The sequence below is a fragment of the Camarhynchus parvulus genome, chromosome 5 (genome assembly GCF_901933205.1).
Source record: "Camarhynchus parvulus chromosome 5, STF_HiC, whole genome shotgun sequence".
NCBI classification, from domain to species: domain Eukaryota; kingdom Metazoa; phylum Chordata; class Aves; order Passeriformes; family Thraupidae; genus Camarhynchus; species Camarhynchus parvulus.
This window is the reverse complement of record NC_044575.1, coordinates 17,457,318-17,475,067: the sequence shown is the minus strand read 5'-3', so window position 1 is coordinate 17,475,067 and position 17,750 is coordinate 17,457,318. Positions and strand designations below refer to the sequence as shown.

General features: G+C 48.3%; 1 protein-coding gene and 1 non-coding gene across 2 annotated transcripts in view; one reads left to right on the top strand and one right to left on the bottom strand.

Annotated features, from left to right (window-relative positions):
- Window positions 1-304: 304 nt before the first annotated feature.
- Window positions 305-377, bottom strand: TRNAA-AGC. Its single transcript has one exon. It is a non-coding gene; the product is annotated as a tRNA-Ala (tRNA).
- A 105-nt stretch (window positions 378-482) lies between these two features.
- LOC115904182 (USP6 N-terminal-like protein) overlaps window positions 483-17,750 on the top strand; it is a 75,149-nt gene continuing 57,881 nt past the window's right edge. The window contains exons 1-2 of the mRNA XM_030949373.1: window positions 483-555; window positions 12,622-12,703. The gene's annotated coding sequence lies outside the window, so the exon portion shown is untranslated. The remainder of the gene's footprint in view (window positions 556-12,621; window positions 12,704-17,750) is intronic.

Below are 17,750 nucleotides of genomic sequence, written 5' to 3'. Positions count from 1 at the left end.
TTCCTCACCCAGAGGGTGGCTGGGCACTGAAAAAGACTCCCCATGGAAGTGGTCACGGCACCAAGCTTGACAGAGTTAAAAAAGCATTTGGACAATTCTCTGGGACACAGGGTGTGCCTCTTGTGGTGTCTTGTGCTGGGCCGAAAGTTGGACTCGATAATCCTTGTGAGTCCCTTTGAACTTGGCATATTCTGTGGTCTTTAAAAATGTCAAGGAAGCAAATAAGAATACGAGGAATTTAAAAAGGCAAAACCACTACTGCTGCGGTTTGTAGTGGAAGCAGGCGGCGGGCACGAAAAGTAGCTGGAGAATGCGGGCATCGATCCCGCTACCTCTCGCATGCTAAGCGAGCGCTCTACCATTTGAGCTAATTCCCCGCGGTGGTCATCTTGCAACCCAGCTCAGGCATATTGACTTCTCGCGAGACGCCGTGCGCCGCTGGCTGTTACACGTCCCAGTCGGGGGGTCCTAGTGCGCCTGCGCGGGAGCGCGACGGCCGGGGCTCGGCGGCGGGCCGGGCTGGGCGCGCACCGGGAGAGGAGGATGCGCCCCGCGGTGAGACCTGGAGCGGGAACGGGGCGGGAAAGGGAGTGGGAAAGGGAACGGAAACGGGGCGGGAATGGGAACGAGATGGCAATGGGAACGGGAATGGTGAGGTGCTGCGAAGGGCTGTGTGTTTGGCGGGCAGGATGCGTACGGTTGTGTGTGTGGGGCGGCGGTGCGTGTGGAGGTCAGAGCAGGGGTTGGAGCGCCCGGCACGGGCTCTGCCAGGGCCTGGGCTGGTCTTTGAGTCGCGGCGGGGCTGGGCTGAGGTCAAAACAGAACGAAACAACCTAACAAACCCCCTCCCCCCCCCCCCAATAAAATATCGAGCCCCCAGCCCAGCCCCCCAGCTGATGAAGGGCGCAGGAGCTGCCTGGATGAGCCCGATTACTGCCCAGGGAGGCTTCGCCTGCCGGCAGCTCCTCACGGCCCTCGGGGCACCGAGCCCGCACCACCCCCTGCGGGGGCTCAGGGTGACGCTCGGCCTGGCCAGGCAGCCCGGGAGCCCCCGGTACTGGTTGCCATCCATGCTGGGACATCGGGCTCGGTCCCTGCGCGTGGCTGGGTCAGCCGGGATGCCCAAGAGCCTGGGTGAGCAAACCTGCTGCGGGCAGTTGGTTCTCCCCGCCTTGCCTTGCAATGTCTCCTTTGTAAACAACACCCACAGAAGTGAAATCTGGCACCGTGGTGAATCGTGAGGTCTTCTGCTCCAAGAAATGGTTCCGTTTGCTCTTTTGCTCCAGCTGGAGTAGAGTTAAAGGCAGCAATTTCTCTGCTGGACAAGGAAGGAGATGTTGGCTCTGGAGCAGGGAACTTCGGGTGCCTGTTGAAATGGCAGATGGGGGCCTGTGCTGGAGTCTTTTGGGGAGCTGCATTGACCAGATGGGATTTTGGTGCCCATTTTGGATGTGGGAAAAGGAGATGCCCTCAATCAAGGGGTGCATAGCAAAGCAGGTGAGAGCATTGGGTCATTTCTCTGTGAGCACTATGCTGAGGAAGACAAAGCTATTGGTGGGCTTGCAGTATTTAATTCTGTGTTCAGCAATAGCAATGTCCAGGACTCAGTTAAAAACCTGTCATTCTGGTAAATATCTTGCCTTGTGCTCAATCACTTTTTTCCCCTCTGATGTTCTTGAGTCAGACAAGACAAAACTCAAAAAGCGTTGATGGCCAGTGCAAAATACTTTCTGAACCGAAGTGATTACAGAATAACCTTGTTGTATAATCTTGGTGGTGGCTGCTTAACACCTAGCTATGTGGAGAGCAGCAGAGGCCTGGGCTGAGCTGGCCAGGCTGCAGGTAGTGATCCTGGTCACCAAGTCACTGCAGTTCACTGAGCCAGCAGGGAATTTGGTGAAAGTGATGGGACTTGCTATGGCTTTTGCTCTTTCGAGTTCCTGGGTGATTTACACATTGCTTTCCTGCAGTACTTTTCTACTTCTACCTTGGTTGTGTTCAAGCCATCATTCTAATGGTTTCAAAACCATTCTCTGCTCAATTTTACACCCTTCCTGAGGGATTTGCCTTAGTTCTGCCTGTGAGATACAAGTTACTTTTTCTGGATGAATTTGCTGAGCTACCCTCCTCCAGACTATGAATTTCTGATTAAATACTCCTATATATCAACAGCTTTGCAAATTAAATAGGTGCAAAACATTTTTTATTTATCTTACTTGACAGGTTTTGGGCTCTGTGAATGAGGTCTGCTTCTTGCAGAGTTTGCTTAATAGGTTCTCTGAATGATATTTTATTGAAATACTTGGAATTTTAAATTTACTCCTCTTTTGTTCTTTTTGATGTGTTGCATCTTACTTTAAAGGGCCAGTGAAGCATGACCTCAGAGCTCTTCGGAAACTCTCCTGTCTCTCATTTATCGTTTTCACGGTTGTGAGCTTCCTTCTGTGTAGGGTGGTTTTTTTTTTTGGTCAGAGAGAAGATTGGCCAACAAACATGTTCTGAAAGAAATGTTTATCTTTAAGAAAAAACCCAACAGCAACCAAACAAGCATGCAGCCGCACCCATCCAGCAGTATGATTTCTTATCTTGGAGCTTGACTCATAATTTTGATGGCTCCTTACCCTTATTGGCTTTTTTTAAAAGAAAGTAGTTTTTATAGCTATTCCCCTGGGTGCCACACTGGAGAGCATTGCACTTGTGTAATTTTTTTTTTCTCATGTCCTCCTGTCTCTTTTACATCACCCTGAGCTGCAGAACCCCACAATCTTACCCCAGGCTTCTCTTTTTTTTTTTTTCCCTTTTTTTCTCGTATGGAGTAAACCAGGAGATGCTTGAGAGTCTGTCCTGCTGAGGAATCTTACCTTCAATGCACACAACAGCGTTTCACCAGCTTGTCTTTGCTAAGTATCAAGCTGGCTCTGTGGAGCTGGAAAATGTGTTTCAGGCTGTGTTTTGCATAGATGCTCTCAGATGTGAGGTTTCACCGCCTGGGTGTTATATGTGTTTTTCCTGTCACGGGGCAGTCTGCCTCTGAATCATGTTGCTGGGAGCTCCTGGCAGAGCAAATGCAGGGGGCAGGGGGAAAAGAGGCTTGTCTTCAGCCTTGCTTCATCAAGCCCAGCCACAGGCCTCCCTCATTTGTGCCTTGTTTGGTTTAATAACGGGGTTGTACAGCAGCTTTTCCCACAGCAAAACCTCTTTTCTCCTTTTCTTTAGAACTAAAATCGCTCCAAAGAATGTGTGTTAAGGTGGACTTTGAAACTCAAAGCTTGTCAGTCCTTCACAATCATGCTGGAGTAATTCCTGTGCTTTCTTCTCCTTCATTTTAATTACAGGAGAGAGTAGTTCAGCTCCCACAGCTCAAGCTGTTGAGGATATGTCTGTGCTGTGCAAATAAATAAACTTTGTGTTTGCTTTCCCCTTTCTGTCTTCCACTTGCTCTGGCAGAGCTATGCTCCTGAACAATGCTGGGCAAGTACCGTTCAGGTTTTGGTGGATCTCTTTTGTCCTTGTGCTCCATCCACGCTGAGATGACAGAAGTTGCCTTGCAGGTGACTGGGAATGTACCACCTAAAGAAGCCTACAGCTGCTCTGTGTAAAGAACAGCCCCCAGAGATGCTGAAATTGCAGAGCTATCAGTGCAGCTTTGTGGGAGGTTGCTTGCTGAGTCCCCTTCAGGTCTCGCAGCCTGGGACATCCCAGTTGTCCATTTTACTGGGTAGTGCAGGGATTCTTTAAGGGGCTGGTTCATGCCACGCTGCAGATAGCTCAGCATGGCACTGCAAGAGCTGCTGTGTGGTGGAAGGCAGATTTCTAGAATGTCCAAGATGCTCTGGTGTGCTGAGGGTAGCAGTCTCAGCTGGTTTGCTACCATACAGTCCCCATTTGAAGCAGCAGTGGGTATTTCTGAAGCAAGTATTCAGACTGGAGTGCTTGCTCTGATTTTCAAGGTGCTCTCTGTAGCTGTGGGTTTGCTTTGACACCCTCAGCTTAAGGTATTTGTAGAGGGACCGGTGTAGATTGTCCCTAAGTGTCTGCTCGAGTGCCAGCCGGCTCCGCATCCCGCTGGGCTGCTCCTGCGCGTGCCATCCCCCTCTGCACTGCAGAAGAGCTAAATCGGGGTTGCAAGAAAGCTGGCAAGAAGCCTGGATGTTCCTAGAAAGATATTGATTGCCCTGGACAGTTCGGGGTTGTTCCTTTTGTTTCCCTGCCTCTCGTCACGGGGTCGGGCTCGTTCAGGCAGCGGCTCACTGGAGGATGGAGAAACAGTGCTGGCTTTGCGGGCTGAGGCTGGAGCGGAGCCATCCCAGCCCACCTCTCTCAAGTGTTAAGTCTGAAGCAGCCTGCCTGGTAATTCCATTAATGAGAGCCTAGTGCCAGAGAGATAAATGTAATTCCACAGTAAAGCTAACGCTCGGGCTCAAATGGAGAGGATTTGCTGGTTCTCCTGGGTGCACTGCTGTGAGTAATGTAGTCCAGTATTACCCACAGACCGTGTTTAAAGTCTACATGTCACTGCAAAAACTGGGCAGTGATAAAAAAATCTGCTGCTAAATCTTCATATGAGGAAATCCTTAGTTCCAGAGTGTAGCTGTCTCTTTGCAATGGGTTTTACAGGGAATAAAACTTTCCTGCTTAACTCCTGACATGCAGAATGGCACCATGCTAAGCAGCCAGCTGATCCAGGAGACAGCTTGCATGGGCTTTGGCCAGAACGAGCTCTCTGCGTATAATCAGTGCAGAACAGAAATTATATACCCTTTGTGTGTCACGCCAGAAAGCTTGCAAGCACCTCAGAGCCAGCCACCACAACTGCAAGTAGCACAAGCTTCTCTACATTTCTGGCCATGAGGTCCATGCTTGAGCTCAGAGCTTACAGTCCTGGCTAGCTTGGTTTGATTTCATTTTGAAGTAATTTTTTTCTGATTTCTCACTTTTCTTAGTTTGATTTGCAGATCATCTCTTCTTGTTTGCAGTTGTATAATACTCTTGTGGCACCATCATCAAATCTTGTGTTGAAAAGAAATGGTTAATTGGGACATTTTTAACTCTCCTTCTGGCTTGGATCCTGGAAATCAAACGCAGGAGCCAGCACCATTCAGCTTTCTGCAGAGGAGTTCCCGTGCTGCAGGCAGCAGCTGAGCAGTTGTGTCTGACAGGGTGGGACCTCACAGTGCCAGTGAGCCCCAGTGCTGTGATACCCCAGAGTTCAAGCAAATGAATTACTTGCTTCATCTTTTGGAGCTTAGTGAAGGATTTTCCTTGTCATCAGTCCAAGGTGGGGGAAAAAAGTTCAACGAAGAAGAAGCAGGTGCTGGGGATGCTCAGCCCCTTTTATGTCCCCATCACTCCAGCTTTGCCTGAGCATCCATCAGTACGTATCTGATCTCCTTAGTTAGGACTTGAGCCCCTGCTGGAGTCCTGACAGCAGAACTAAAGCCAGCTTGCTCAAAATGCTTGTTTGCTGGTGTATTCAGCAGCTTGCTGGTGCCGCTTGCTGCAAGAGGTGTGGGGGAGAGTGGCTGGTGTGTGCTTTGCTGGTGACCTAGCAGCAGCTGGGACAGCAGCCTAAGTCTGCAGCCTGCTCCTGCATCTCTTACTTCTCTTTGCAGCAGCTGTGCAGACATGCCAGCCTTCTTCATGCACATGCTGTGGGCCAATTCACTCACCAGAAATCAGGATCAAAAGCAGATTGTCCTGAGTTTTTAAATCTCCTGCCTCTCCTAGCCTACAGTGTTCATTAATCAGTGAGGGGCATGCGTGTGAGAGCCGTATCTGCTGCTCATCACCACCGTGGCAGGATGTTGGGGGGATACAGTATCAGTCAGCGCTACTGCAGTTGCTCTTTAAAAAAAAACTTCTGTTTGAATCATAGCTGACTGCAGAGGTTTTAGCTTAGTAATGTGGTTTTCTCACCCCAAGTTAAATTTTTTTAGTGTCTCCTTTCCTTCTCTTAAAGCTCTGACATCTGATTTGGGCTTGAGTGGAGCAAGGTAGCACTGATAGTGAGTTATGTGTCCTGTCAAACATTTCAATACAGAGTAGATGAAGGAGCAGGTAGGAAAATGACCTGCATATTTAGAAATTCAGTTTCTTGAAAAACTGTGGTGCCTTGTACTTACAGTATCTCTCCTCCCTCCCCCTCCAATTCCATGAGTCAAAAGTGATCATGAGAGTGTTGATATATGACTGGGGGGATTTATCAGGAAGGATGTAATGTGTTCATTCCTCTGGTGGTAACAAAGTGGGTCAGAAGTGTTACCTGTGCTGTTGCTGCTGCTTATGATGCTAACCAGATAAACTGAAATTAGTTCAGAGCCTCGCTATTTGCTTTGCTCCTTGACTTGCTGTATAAGTTTCACTGGGAAACCTGTATCTGACCTGCAAGGCATTAATTTGTTTGGTGGCTGTTGTGGCCTAGGTGCACGGCTGAGCCACCTTGGTGCTGCCAGTCTGGGTGGCCTGGCGCTGGATATTTTCTTTGCCAACACATTTTTGAGCCACATCTGCATTCCCATCAGGTTTGCTGCAGAGCTGACCAGGCTGACAATAGCTATGGTAGACAGACACCCACCACTTGGCTCTCTTGGATAAAGGGCTGGGGGGACCATCACTTGACCTCTCAGAGATGATCCCAATGTCTGGAGGCTGAGCAGAGCCTGATGTATTGTCCTTCTGCCTGCCCTGAGCTTATGGTGTAAATCCCCCAGTAGGCTCGGCAGGGGTGACCTGATGGCTGTGCTTTGATACCTCTGTGTAGTAAAGAGATCTGGCTGGGATTTGCTCAGGGCTTCCCATGCTGTGAGAGAAAGATGCCATGAGGTGCCACAGGTTGAACTTGAAGTTGGATTTGGAGTGGGAAGGGGGCATATATGACATATAGCTGAGAAAACCAGTAAGCTTCACAAGATCTTAACCACTGAAGGGGCTGAACTTGTTTCCAGTTGATGTGATTAGTCACCTCCTAAAGTAGGGTGCTGTAATCCAGTTTCTGTGGAAAAAATTGCACCATACCTGTGTCAATACAAGGGGTGGACTCAGCAAGTATGTGTGTGCTTTCGGGCTGGTCTATAAATCCCTTCAGTTGTTCTAGCCCTCTACAGACTTGTGAGAACTCAGGGAGTTTTCTTTCCTGCAGCCTTGCCCTCACCATGATTTTAACATCTGAAAGTCTGGATGGAAATTGTTGTCATCTCACCCTCTTGTGTCCCAGCTCTCAGTCAGATGGCTGGCAGAGGCTTCATGGCAGCCAGAGCTTTTCCCTCCAGCAGACTGGAGGGAGCAGGAGGGAGAAGAGGCAGGGGGTGTCTTTGCCCCTCTTTGGCAGTGGGCTGTTGTCAGCCTCCTGTGTGTCCAAGGAAACAGTTTTTCAAGGTTTTTGTCTGGATTTTACAGGGATCTCTTCCCTTACTGCTTTCCTGCCTTGGGCACGGATGCCAGCTGAATTTCCACTGACCTCGTCCTGTGGCATATCCAAGCAGATCAGTATTTGGGAGACTGCACATCACCTACAGCAGGGTGCTGGATCTGGCATGGGGACAGCTGAATGGAGAGAGAGGTCCATCCCCAGAGAGGCTGGGCAGGAGGGGTATTTGCCCCTGGGAAACGCATCCCTGGTTTTTAGTTTGTGGCTCAAACAATGTTTGAGCATTTCAATCTGCTGGAAATGGCAGACTGAAATGAAAAGATTGGGTTAGCCAGTATCCTGCCGGAGCTTAGAGAGAATGAATTTAGCTGTTCTTGTTTGATTTCAAGAAACTGCATTAAAATGAGCAAAGAGGCTGTGCACTGGAGGCTGCTTCCGCTGCAGGCATCTGCTTGCAGAACTGCGTTGCAGAGCGATTCCTGCTGGTGCTGCAAAGCTGCTGGGGAAAGCAGAGCTGAGGCACGGGCCAGGAGAGCTCTGTGGAGGTGCAGCTGAAGGGCTCGGCTCACTTGATTGCTTTGGTAGCTCATCTGTACTTAGGAACAGGTGTGGGCATTCCTTGCCTCTGTTATCAGTGGTCTTGGTGAGTGCAATGGGCTGCTTTTCCCTGCAAGCTGAGGAGCCGTGCTCTGCCCCAGGTTCCTGCTGCTGGGAGGTGGCATGCAGACAACTGGAAGGTCCCCAGCCTGAATGTTGGATGTGTGACATGATGGACGTGATGGCTCTTGTGTCCTGCCTCACACGAGCTCTGTGGTTACACCAAGCTGCAGCTGACTTCTGAACCTCTTCTTGGTAAAAACTGACCTGACTTGATCCGTTGTGGTTTGTTTATTTATTTTTAAACTAAGATGCGTTTCTGCAGAGGTGAAAGCTTGAGATTTATTACAAAGTCCATGATTTTCTTAAGGATGCTTTGGGATATTTTGGGGGGTGTGTGTGGTCTGTGTGGTAACAGTTATCAGAAAAACTGGGAATGGGTCAGTTGGAGATGCGTAGCTGCTTAATTGATTTTAATGCCATGGAAATTCAATTTGAGTAACTGTGTGCTTTTTCTGGTGGAGAAAAAAAATAGAACTGTGTTAAGTGGAGGGGCAGCTCTGGGTATTTCTGTGAAAGGCGTGTAGAGGAGGCTTGAATGTGAGTTTTTGAACTGTGCTTGTCTGTTCCTGTTGAGAGTTGGTAGTTTCAGGGGGAGCATACAGCAACCATGGAAGGCAAGGCTTGCCTGGGGGCCCTGGGGCAGAAGCCTGTGTGACTAATGTTGTGTAACTCAGAAAAACGAGGCAGGGTTACTCTACCTCCTCCCCCTCTGTAAGGAGCTAGTGCTGGGAAGCTCTGTCAGACTGCTGCTGGGCTGCTTGGATGGGACCTCTGGGCAAGCTGATGGATTGGCTCCCTCCACTCAGTGCAGCTTTGCAGCATGTACTTTTTAGGTGGGGACTGTGCTTCTTGCTGGTGTTGGAGGTGAGGTGACTTGCTGGCATGTGAATGCTGGTGCTGGCAGCCCCTCTGATAGGTACCCTGAGCTGCACCTGTGTCTGCTGTAACCCCTCTATCCACACTTGTGCCAGAGGAGAAGCAGGGGCTGAGGGGGCTCAGGTTTCCCAGTGCTGGGGATAAGGCAGCCTGTGGGGACCATGCAGGGCTGTGTTCTCCTCCCTCCGCACTCTGAGGAGTTGAAGTTGGTCACGTGTTGGGATGGAGGTCTGGCTTAGAGTTCGAGCCTGTGCTTCTACTTTTCCATCATTATTTTCCAGGGTTTCTCTGCAAGGAATTGGAAAATCCCCTCTATGGGCTGCCGTGACAGCCTTAGAACTATCCAGATGGATTTGAACTTTGGTGCTTTGCGTATTTATTTTCAGCTTCCTGCTGTCTTCTTTGCTTAAGAGCTTTGCTAGATTCTTTGCATATGCTTGTCCTTGCTCCTCGAAACCATTTGAGAACACCCTTCAGCCATGACAAAATACCCCCCTCCTCCCCCCCAAAAAAACATCCCCAAACCTCTTGGAGGAATTTTATTTTACTGCTGTGCCTTGGTAAGCTGCAAGGCTTGCATAGCTGTGGTGTGTTGCTGTTTGGGTGCATCAGCCCAGTTTGGAGACCTCAGAGGGCAAATCACTGGGCTGTTTTGGATGGGTCTTTAGAACAGTGAGTGACTGAGCATGCTGGGTAGTGAATGGAGCTGTTAAACTGATTTTACATGACTTACCCCTGTGCAAACACAAATATATGATGGATTGAAGCCTCATCTCAGTTTCCAGATGTACCACTGTGCCATCTTTCTGAGGTCATGCTTTTCATCAGCTTTAGCTGATCTCAGGCTGTTCTCTTGCCAGAAATTCTTCCCCTTTCTTATTTCTGAGATGGCTTCCAGTTGAATCAAGCAAATGAATGATTGCTACCTCTATTGTAGAGATGACTGGGATGTTTAGAAGTGGGGGAAGAGAAAAGGCAGGATGGCCTGTTGTGGCAGCAGAGGGTAGCTTTGGATCAGTTGAGCTGATGAGCATGTGGGAGTGGGCATGGCTTGCTGAAGAGCAGCTGTGTAGCCCCTGGTAGAACATGTCCTGCTTCTACTCCAGTTTCCTTCCATGTAAAAGGGTGGCAAGGATTGCTAAGTGCATTAATATTTCTGGGAGGCTACAGTGTTGGAAGAGTCCTTTGTGGGGTACTGCAGACTGGCTTTGTGTACATGCTGCCAGAGTTTGGCTTCCCGCTTAACCCAGGGGAGGTTTCCCTCTGGGAGGACTTTGAGCACAGCTTTTAAGTAAAGCTTCCTGCTGAATGTATCAAGGAGAATATTAGGTTGAATATAAGGGAGAAGTTTTTGTGATGAAGGTGATGAGGCACTGGAACGGGTTGCCAAAAGTTGTGGATGCCCCATCTTTGTAGTCACCGAGTATCACTCAGTCCTCTGCTGCCTTGCTTCATAACCTTTTTATAAACTCTGGTGAATCTTTATGTGCTGCATTAGATGAAACAAAAGGTTATCGTGTTTCTGCAGCACTACTTCAGTCTGTAACAAGTAAGGAGTCATCTTGGCCAAGGACACAGAGAGTCTGCTGGTGTGGTGACACTGAGAAATACATATTTTGATGGGCAAGTTGGAGCTGCAGGAAAGAGGCAGAGGAGCTTAGCTGTCATGTGCCATCCATGCTCTGCATTGCCTGGAGCCTGGTAGTGTCTTGGGGAGGAGCAGCCCTAGGACAAGTGACTGCTGGGCACTGTGAGAAGGAAGTTTGGGAACCCAGGGAGAGGCTGAGCACTCTGTTTCCCTGGCACTCTGCAGTGTTTCCAGTATATTTGTCTGTTGTGGGACAACATGCTTTTTGTGAGAGCTGCAGTTGCTTTGGGAGGGCAAGCAGGCCATCTTCATATGGCTTTGATTAAATCCAGCAGCACTTAAGAAAGCTTCAGGCATCTCTTTTTGCATTGCTTGGCAGTACTGGGAAGTGAGGACTTAGAACTTTGCCAGTGATGTTTCGGCAGTGTTGTATAAGAGTAGGAGTCGTGTTGAGAAAGTTGTTAAATGGAAAAGGAACTGGAGGACGAAGGGACAAAAGGTTGTCTGTATGGCTGCCATGTTGATACTCCCCACATGCTGAGCCCTGGTGCAGGCATGGGTCAATACCAGTGCAGATGAAGTCCTACAAAGGTAAAGTAGCCTCCCTTCAGATTTAAGCCATGTGAAGTTAAGGTATGAATTTCCTTGCTTTCTGTACCTTTATACATAAGCTACCACCAAAGATTATTGGCCAGGTTGGATTTGTCCTGTTATTTCTGTCCTTGTAGAGCTGCTGAACAGTGTTCATTTACTGGCTTCAAAAGAACAACAGAAGACCCTCCTGGAGGTACATAACAGGAGTAAGTAACTCCTGTGTTTTGGTTAATGTAGAGCAACAGGGTGATGGAAAATTTGTGATTGAGGCTGGAGTCCGAGGTCTGTGCTGTGGTCTTGTGGGCTGAAGCATTTTTTTCATACTTTGAAATGCCTTCAGCCCTTCCTTAATGGGAAAGGAGAAAGGGGAAAATGAGTGAGAAGGAACCACGAATGGATTAGACTTTTCTCAGTTCTTTAAATACAGCTGGCAATGACAGTTCTCTGAATCACCTGCAGAGACTGGGGAAAGCAAACAAGTCTCTCTTTCTCAGTCCAAGGTAAACTGATGTGCTGCATGAGTAAGTTTTCTCACAGTACATAATGAGGTCCAGTTGGCAGGAAGCACATGAGACATTGTCAGGCTGATTCTGTACCTTCCTCTTGCTGGTTTAGTGTTTTGACTAGAGACGTTTCACTATTTCCTTACCTCCCTCAGCTTCCAGATCCTCTCTGGGTTACAGTGTGTCTGAGGATGGTCCCTCATCCACCACGTTCCTTGCTATCCCTGAACAATTGCACGAACAGGATGGGAAAAGTAAAATTACATTAGATGTGGTCACCTTTGCTTCAGTAGTATTATCAGAAAAACTTCTTGTGGTTGCTTAGAATTGTTTCCAGTAAAACATTTCTGTTATCTTTTCTTTGGCATGCAGCAGGCACTTCAAATGCCTGAAGTGAGGTGTTTTTGTAGCCTGCAGAGGTGACTTTTGTCACAGCTCTTGCTCAGTGCTGGCTAAATGTCTTCTGTGTGACTAAGGTACAAAAGCTTTATACAGCCATCAGTGGAAAATATAAAGCCTTTTTTATTATGAAACTATAATGACGATGATGATGATGATGATGATGAAGAAATGGCAGCAGCCTGGCTCTGACATCATGTGGAATTTGCCCCCTCTGCAAACTAGAAGAAATTGCACAATTTCACTGCTGTGAAGCAGATCTTCAGCAGCACCTCAGGGAGCACAGTAGGGGCACTGTAGGTGATCCCTTCCATCCCATTTACCAACCTCTTTTCTGCCCCTGCATGTCGATGTTATCTTCATTGCACTGGCTGTTGAGGAGGCTTTACTGGATGAACAGTCTTGGTTTGGGGCTCATCATCTCGTCTTTTACTTTGGCTTCCTTCTGTGATGTTGGAGAAGTCCCCTGACAGCCTCATGCCATGTACCTCTGCCATGATGCCAGGGCTAGCAGGAGTGTGTTCAGGGCAGGGACCTAACACCCACCTGATTCTCGCGAGATTGCTTTGGCATCCTTCCTTTTCACCAGCCAGCTCATTAATGGCACTAATGACTATTCTCTCTAATGCTTACAGGATTTGCCAGTTCCCGTATGCCAATGGGAATCGTGTTCTTGCTCCTTGACAGTGCTGTAGTAGAAGCTGATGCTCTGAACAGGTATGTTTGTCACGTTCCTGGTGAGAGGAAGAGGGGCTGCATATGGCCAGGGTGAAATGTGTGCAGGGTTTGCCTGATGGGTGTGGAATGGATCCTGTGGCGCAGACTGCTCTGCAGTGAATAGTTATTTTTTCCATCCAGAGGTTTTGTGAAAACACCCAGGCAGAAGATAAGGTTTGCATTTAGCCTTGCTGACAGCCCTCTGAGGAGAGGGCTGGAAACCAGCGTTGCTGCAGAGCAGCCCGTGGGAGGCCATGCTCCTTGCTACCACAGGCACTGCCTTTTCCTTCCTGGAGCACCAGCTGGGGAATCCCGGCCGGGCTCGCGGCTGCGCAGGGGCTGCTGCGCCTCCTGCTCAGCTGCCCTTTGGCAGCTCCCCCGTGGCGCGCGTCCCGAGCGGGGAGGGAGGGAGCTGTGTGCCTGTTCGTATCCAACCATGAACAAATCTGCTGTTGTTTTCTTAATGTATGGCAAGAACAGCCTGTAGCAGCTTATTCCTCCCTGGATAATTACTGCTCTGCTCTGCCACTGATTGCTCTCAGGAGCAGTGGAGTAGTGCCTCCCCTGCGCTGCTCTGTGCATCCTTTTGCCTGAGTTATTTGGTTTGTTATTGCTTTAAGGCATCAGTGCTCAAATGAAAAATCTAATCTGCGCTCTTTGCAGCTGTTTGACATTCTAAGTGCATTGCCTAAGTCAGTTGAAGTCCCTGAGATGCCAAACATGCTTTCAGTGATGCCCCTTGCTATGCTACAAGCAGGTCTGCTTGCATCTCAATTTCAATTTCTGGATTACTTTGAGGAGGGGAAAATATAGGGCTGGGTTGCAGTCTACTGTTGTATTATCTGGAATTGTGTTCACAGCTGATCAGAGGTGTGTGTGCAGCTGGAACTGGAGTGGAATATTTAGCCATCTGTGGTTGCTCGGGGGAGGTCTGAAAAGCAGGTGCATGATCCTGCTGTGGGAGTGTTAATGGGCAAGGAGGGTTGGCCTGGCACACTGAACTGAAACCTTCAGTTTGCCCTAAGAGCAAAAGAAGCTCCTTCTGCAAACATCTATCCCTCATGGATCTCATAAAAATGGCATTGCCTTGCATTTAGCTTGCCTGAATGGCCCATTTGATTGTATAAGGATATAATCGCAACTTGCTGCATAATGCTTTCTTGATCCCTAAAAAGTGAAATGGATTCATTATGGAAAGATATCTTTCTTGAAAACCTGGTTCATCCAGGACTGTCTGGGCAGTGCTGCAGACTGTAGAGGAGTAGCAGTCAGGGTGGAGCTGTTTCCACCTAATTCTCCTGTATTTCCTGGGGTTTATCACAGCAAGCAAGCAAATGTGCCCTCCACTTTGGATGTGAAAGCACAGCTGGTTAGTTGAGCACTGCCTTTGCTTCCCATGCCAGTCTTCTCCTTATGCTTTCCTTTTCTTAATTAATTTTCTGCTGTAAAAGGCCTCTTCTTAGAGGGAAAACCACAATAAGAAGGGAAGCAGCAAAGGTAGGAGTGCCTCCGTTTGCTAGCAAGCTGTTGCAGGTGTGTCTGAGTCAGGAGAGCCAGCACTGAGTCAGTGTCCCAGACTCCTGGTGACTCAGGTGGCAAAATCCCATATCATTCTCTTCTCATGCCTGAATTGCAGTGGATTTCCTGTAACAAACTCTCGCCTTCTGTAGTGACCATGCAGGGAATGCCATCCTCTCCCTCCCAGCTTGGTTCACTGGGGATGCAGGCACAGGGTGGTGGTGGCACTTCTCTTCCTGCCACCACAGGTGGAAAGTTGATTTATCTCAGCATCCTCAACCTTACCTCACTCCTTTCACCAGACACCCCCCCACCCTGTTTTTTGTTAAGATGGGATAAGTCACAGGAGTTGCAGCTGCCTATTGAGCTTGAGGAGATTCTTATGCAAATGTGGAGGCTGTGTTCTCCTGGCAGATCTCCTTGCATGCATTATCCACTACTTCATTGTACTGGAAGGAGGTCTATTTTCTGCAACATGGTTTATTTTTAGTCAAGATTTTCCCTAACTGGCAAAAGTTCAGCATTTGCAGTGGGATTTGCAAAAGAAGCAATTTTGCCAAATCCTTCGACTGGGGGAAGGGAGAGGAAATGTTATATTAGCCAGCAAAAAAGCTAAATGCTGACTTTAAAAACAGCTTAGGACACTCTTGTGAGAGCATAAGGGTTGGGTAATGCAAGTTGAGAATGGTGTTGTGTTGCTGCAGTGGATAACTCAGTCTGGGTTACTCTTGCTTTTCCTTTTGATGGCTGCCACAGAGGTTAACCAGCAGTGGGTGGGGAGTGCTGCTCAGGGGCAGGTGGTCAATTAGCCAACCTTTTGACCTGACCCTGAGCAGTGAATTAGCAAAGTCACCTTAACCACAGCATCCATGGGAAAAGTTCTGTCCCTGCAGAGCATTGCGCTGTCCTGTTGAAGCCCTGTTTGGGGCCACTGGAGGCTCGCTGAGGGTTGAGCTTTTTGATGATGTGGAATGTATCATGCCCGTGTTTGAGTACCCTTGTCAGATACCCTGAAATGAATAGGGTGGCACATGGGATGTCCTGGGGCAGTGCTGCAGCTGTCCTCTCCTCTCTTCCCCAGCTGCTGCTCCAGGGACAAACTGTCTTCACATGCCTCATTGCTTTCACCAACTGCTTCTAACTACTCTGGGTCTTGTACTGGTTTCTCTATGAGCAGCAACCTTTCAGGGGTGCTAGGATATTTTCTTCTTGGTCTTGCATCTCCTCAGACATTTCCACCACTCCTTTTACAGGGTAATCTTTGTTACCATTCGCTGGTAGTGCTGCAAGCACCAGACATCGGAGAATGACACCAGAGAGTCGATGACTGTGTGCAAAGCCTTTGGTACTTACTCCTCTGGAAAAATGAGAGTTGATTCCACATGTGAGCATGTAAATTATTTGTTTCCTGCTGCAGGTTAGCTCCAGCAGTTTGCTTTATCTTTCTTTTTCTTCCTGCCCCAATTCCCCAACAGACAATTGCATAGCAACTTTGTCATGGTTACATTAAGAAAACAAGGAGAAATACTTCCAGTTTTTTTCTGAATGTTTGGAAACCAGAAAAAAAAGAGAGGAAGTAGGAATTTAGGTGTATTCTGCATTTGGAACAAGTGGGTATATGTTGCTTGCAGGTAACAGACCTGCAGGTCTTTGAGAAAGGATTGGGGATGAAACAAAATTTTAAGCACTGTTTCAGTCATTGGGGAGAAGCACCTTGAGAATCAAGGTAGGAGCACTCATCAACTGCCTAGAGCAGTAATCTTCCTGAAGGAATTAATCTAATTTAATCTGATAAAAGAATTTATGCAGTGGGGGAAGTCTCTACCATTTCCTGCCGAGCTTCCTGAGAAGACTAGGAAAAAGTAAGTGCCAAAATGACACTCTTCTCTCCATGGGGGAGAGGGCTTATGTCTTCCTAAGGCCTGTTGTTATCTTTCTGTTAAAAACCATCTGTATTAGCTGGCAAATCAGGATTGTTTTAGCTATTCAATTTTCCCTAGTTCCCTGGGGACTTCCTAGTTGCAAACCTATTTGCAAATCCCCTGTCCATCTGGGATGCAGATGATCTCGTGTGCCCCAGTGTTTATAAAGAAGTAGGCCCCATGCTTGCCATACACCTGGTGGCCTGTGGATGTAGAGACTTCATAGGTTTGAAGCTGTTCCTTAGGGAACGTTTGTGGGTGGTTGGGTTTTGTGGTTTTTCCTTACATTGCTAATTATTTCAGGGAAATTCCTATCTTATTAGTGCTTTCTCCCCAAAAGCAATTCTCTTCCTCTCTGTCTCTTGCCCTCAGAGGCTGGAAAAACACTGATATGTTAGGAAAGCCAGTCTCTGTTTTAAATGGCCTTAAGCATGTCAATATTCAGCCCAAATTCCTCATACAGTGGCTTGCTACAAAATGAGCAGGAATCTCAGGGCACTCCTGGGTCAGCTTTGTTTCTGATGCTCAGGAAGGTTTCGTTCCAGACAGGTGAGTTTGTGGAGAAGGAGATGTCCACCTCGAGTTTTGCGTACTCTGATAGGAAAATATTTTTTCTATCAGTGAATTTTTGCTGATATCATTGAACTATGCTTGAAGTATGTGGGCATATGTTGTAATCTGCTGGCAAAGACACTGAAAATCACTGTCCTGGGTTGGCCCAAAGGTTCATGTAAACTGCTAGTGTCTGAATCAATACCCTGTCTCCAGTGGTGTGACAGGAGCTGCTCTGGAAGGACTTGGATAGAGGCTGAGCAGCCTAATTGAGCATTCCATCTACTCTAGCTTGACCCTGTGCCTTGTGAATGTGCTGAGTTTTAAGGAGGCTGAGAGCTGAACTTGGCTGGCAGCCTCCAGTCCCAGGTCCTGGGGCAGGTGAGGAGCTGCCATGTCTGTGGCTGAGTGCTGGAACCCATGTCTGCATGGGAGGGTGCAGCAGTGGGAATCCCAGCAGTCTCTGGGTTACCTGCAGCACAGAATGGAGCTGACTTCAGATTGCTGTTTTAAAAACCTCTCTTTGGTGCAGGTGAGCAGTTCTGTGGGCATTCCATAGCTTGTGCTTACCCAGCCCTCCCAGCAGGGCTGTGCCAGTGTCCTCAGCTTGGTTTCACAAGCAGAGACCTCATGCAGCCCTCATGGAGGGTCAGCATTTGGTGACTGCCTGAACTGCTGCTTATCCCCAAAGGTGCTTCTGCTCTGCTTTGCTCTGTAATTACTTGCCACACGTTGTGTCCTCCCCAGCAGCTTTCACCATGGTTTTTAAAAGGGAAGATAAGGAACAGTGGACAGATGGACATCTGGGAGGACTGCTGGTAGTGGCAGGGGAGTGGTTTTAGTCCTGGTATTTGCATGCAGCATACTCTCCAGGCAGATCCCACTGTGATTCTTGATGAAGTTTCCCTTTTCTTGGCTGGCTCATTGGAAAACCCTTTTCACTCCAAGTTTTGTTTGGAAAGAGAGACGCCCACACAGATGGCTGCTCTTCAGTTGTCATTCATGTTGGGATTTTTTATGTTCCTTTTTGCATTACCCTCAGGTGAAATCCAGGC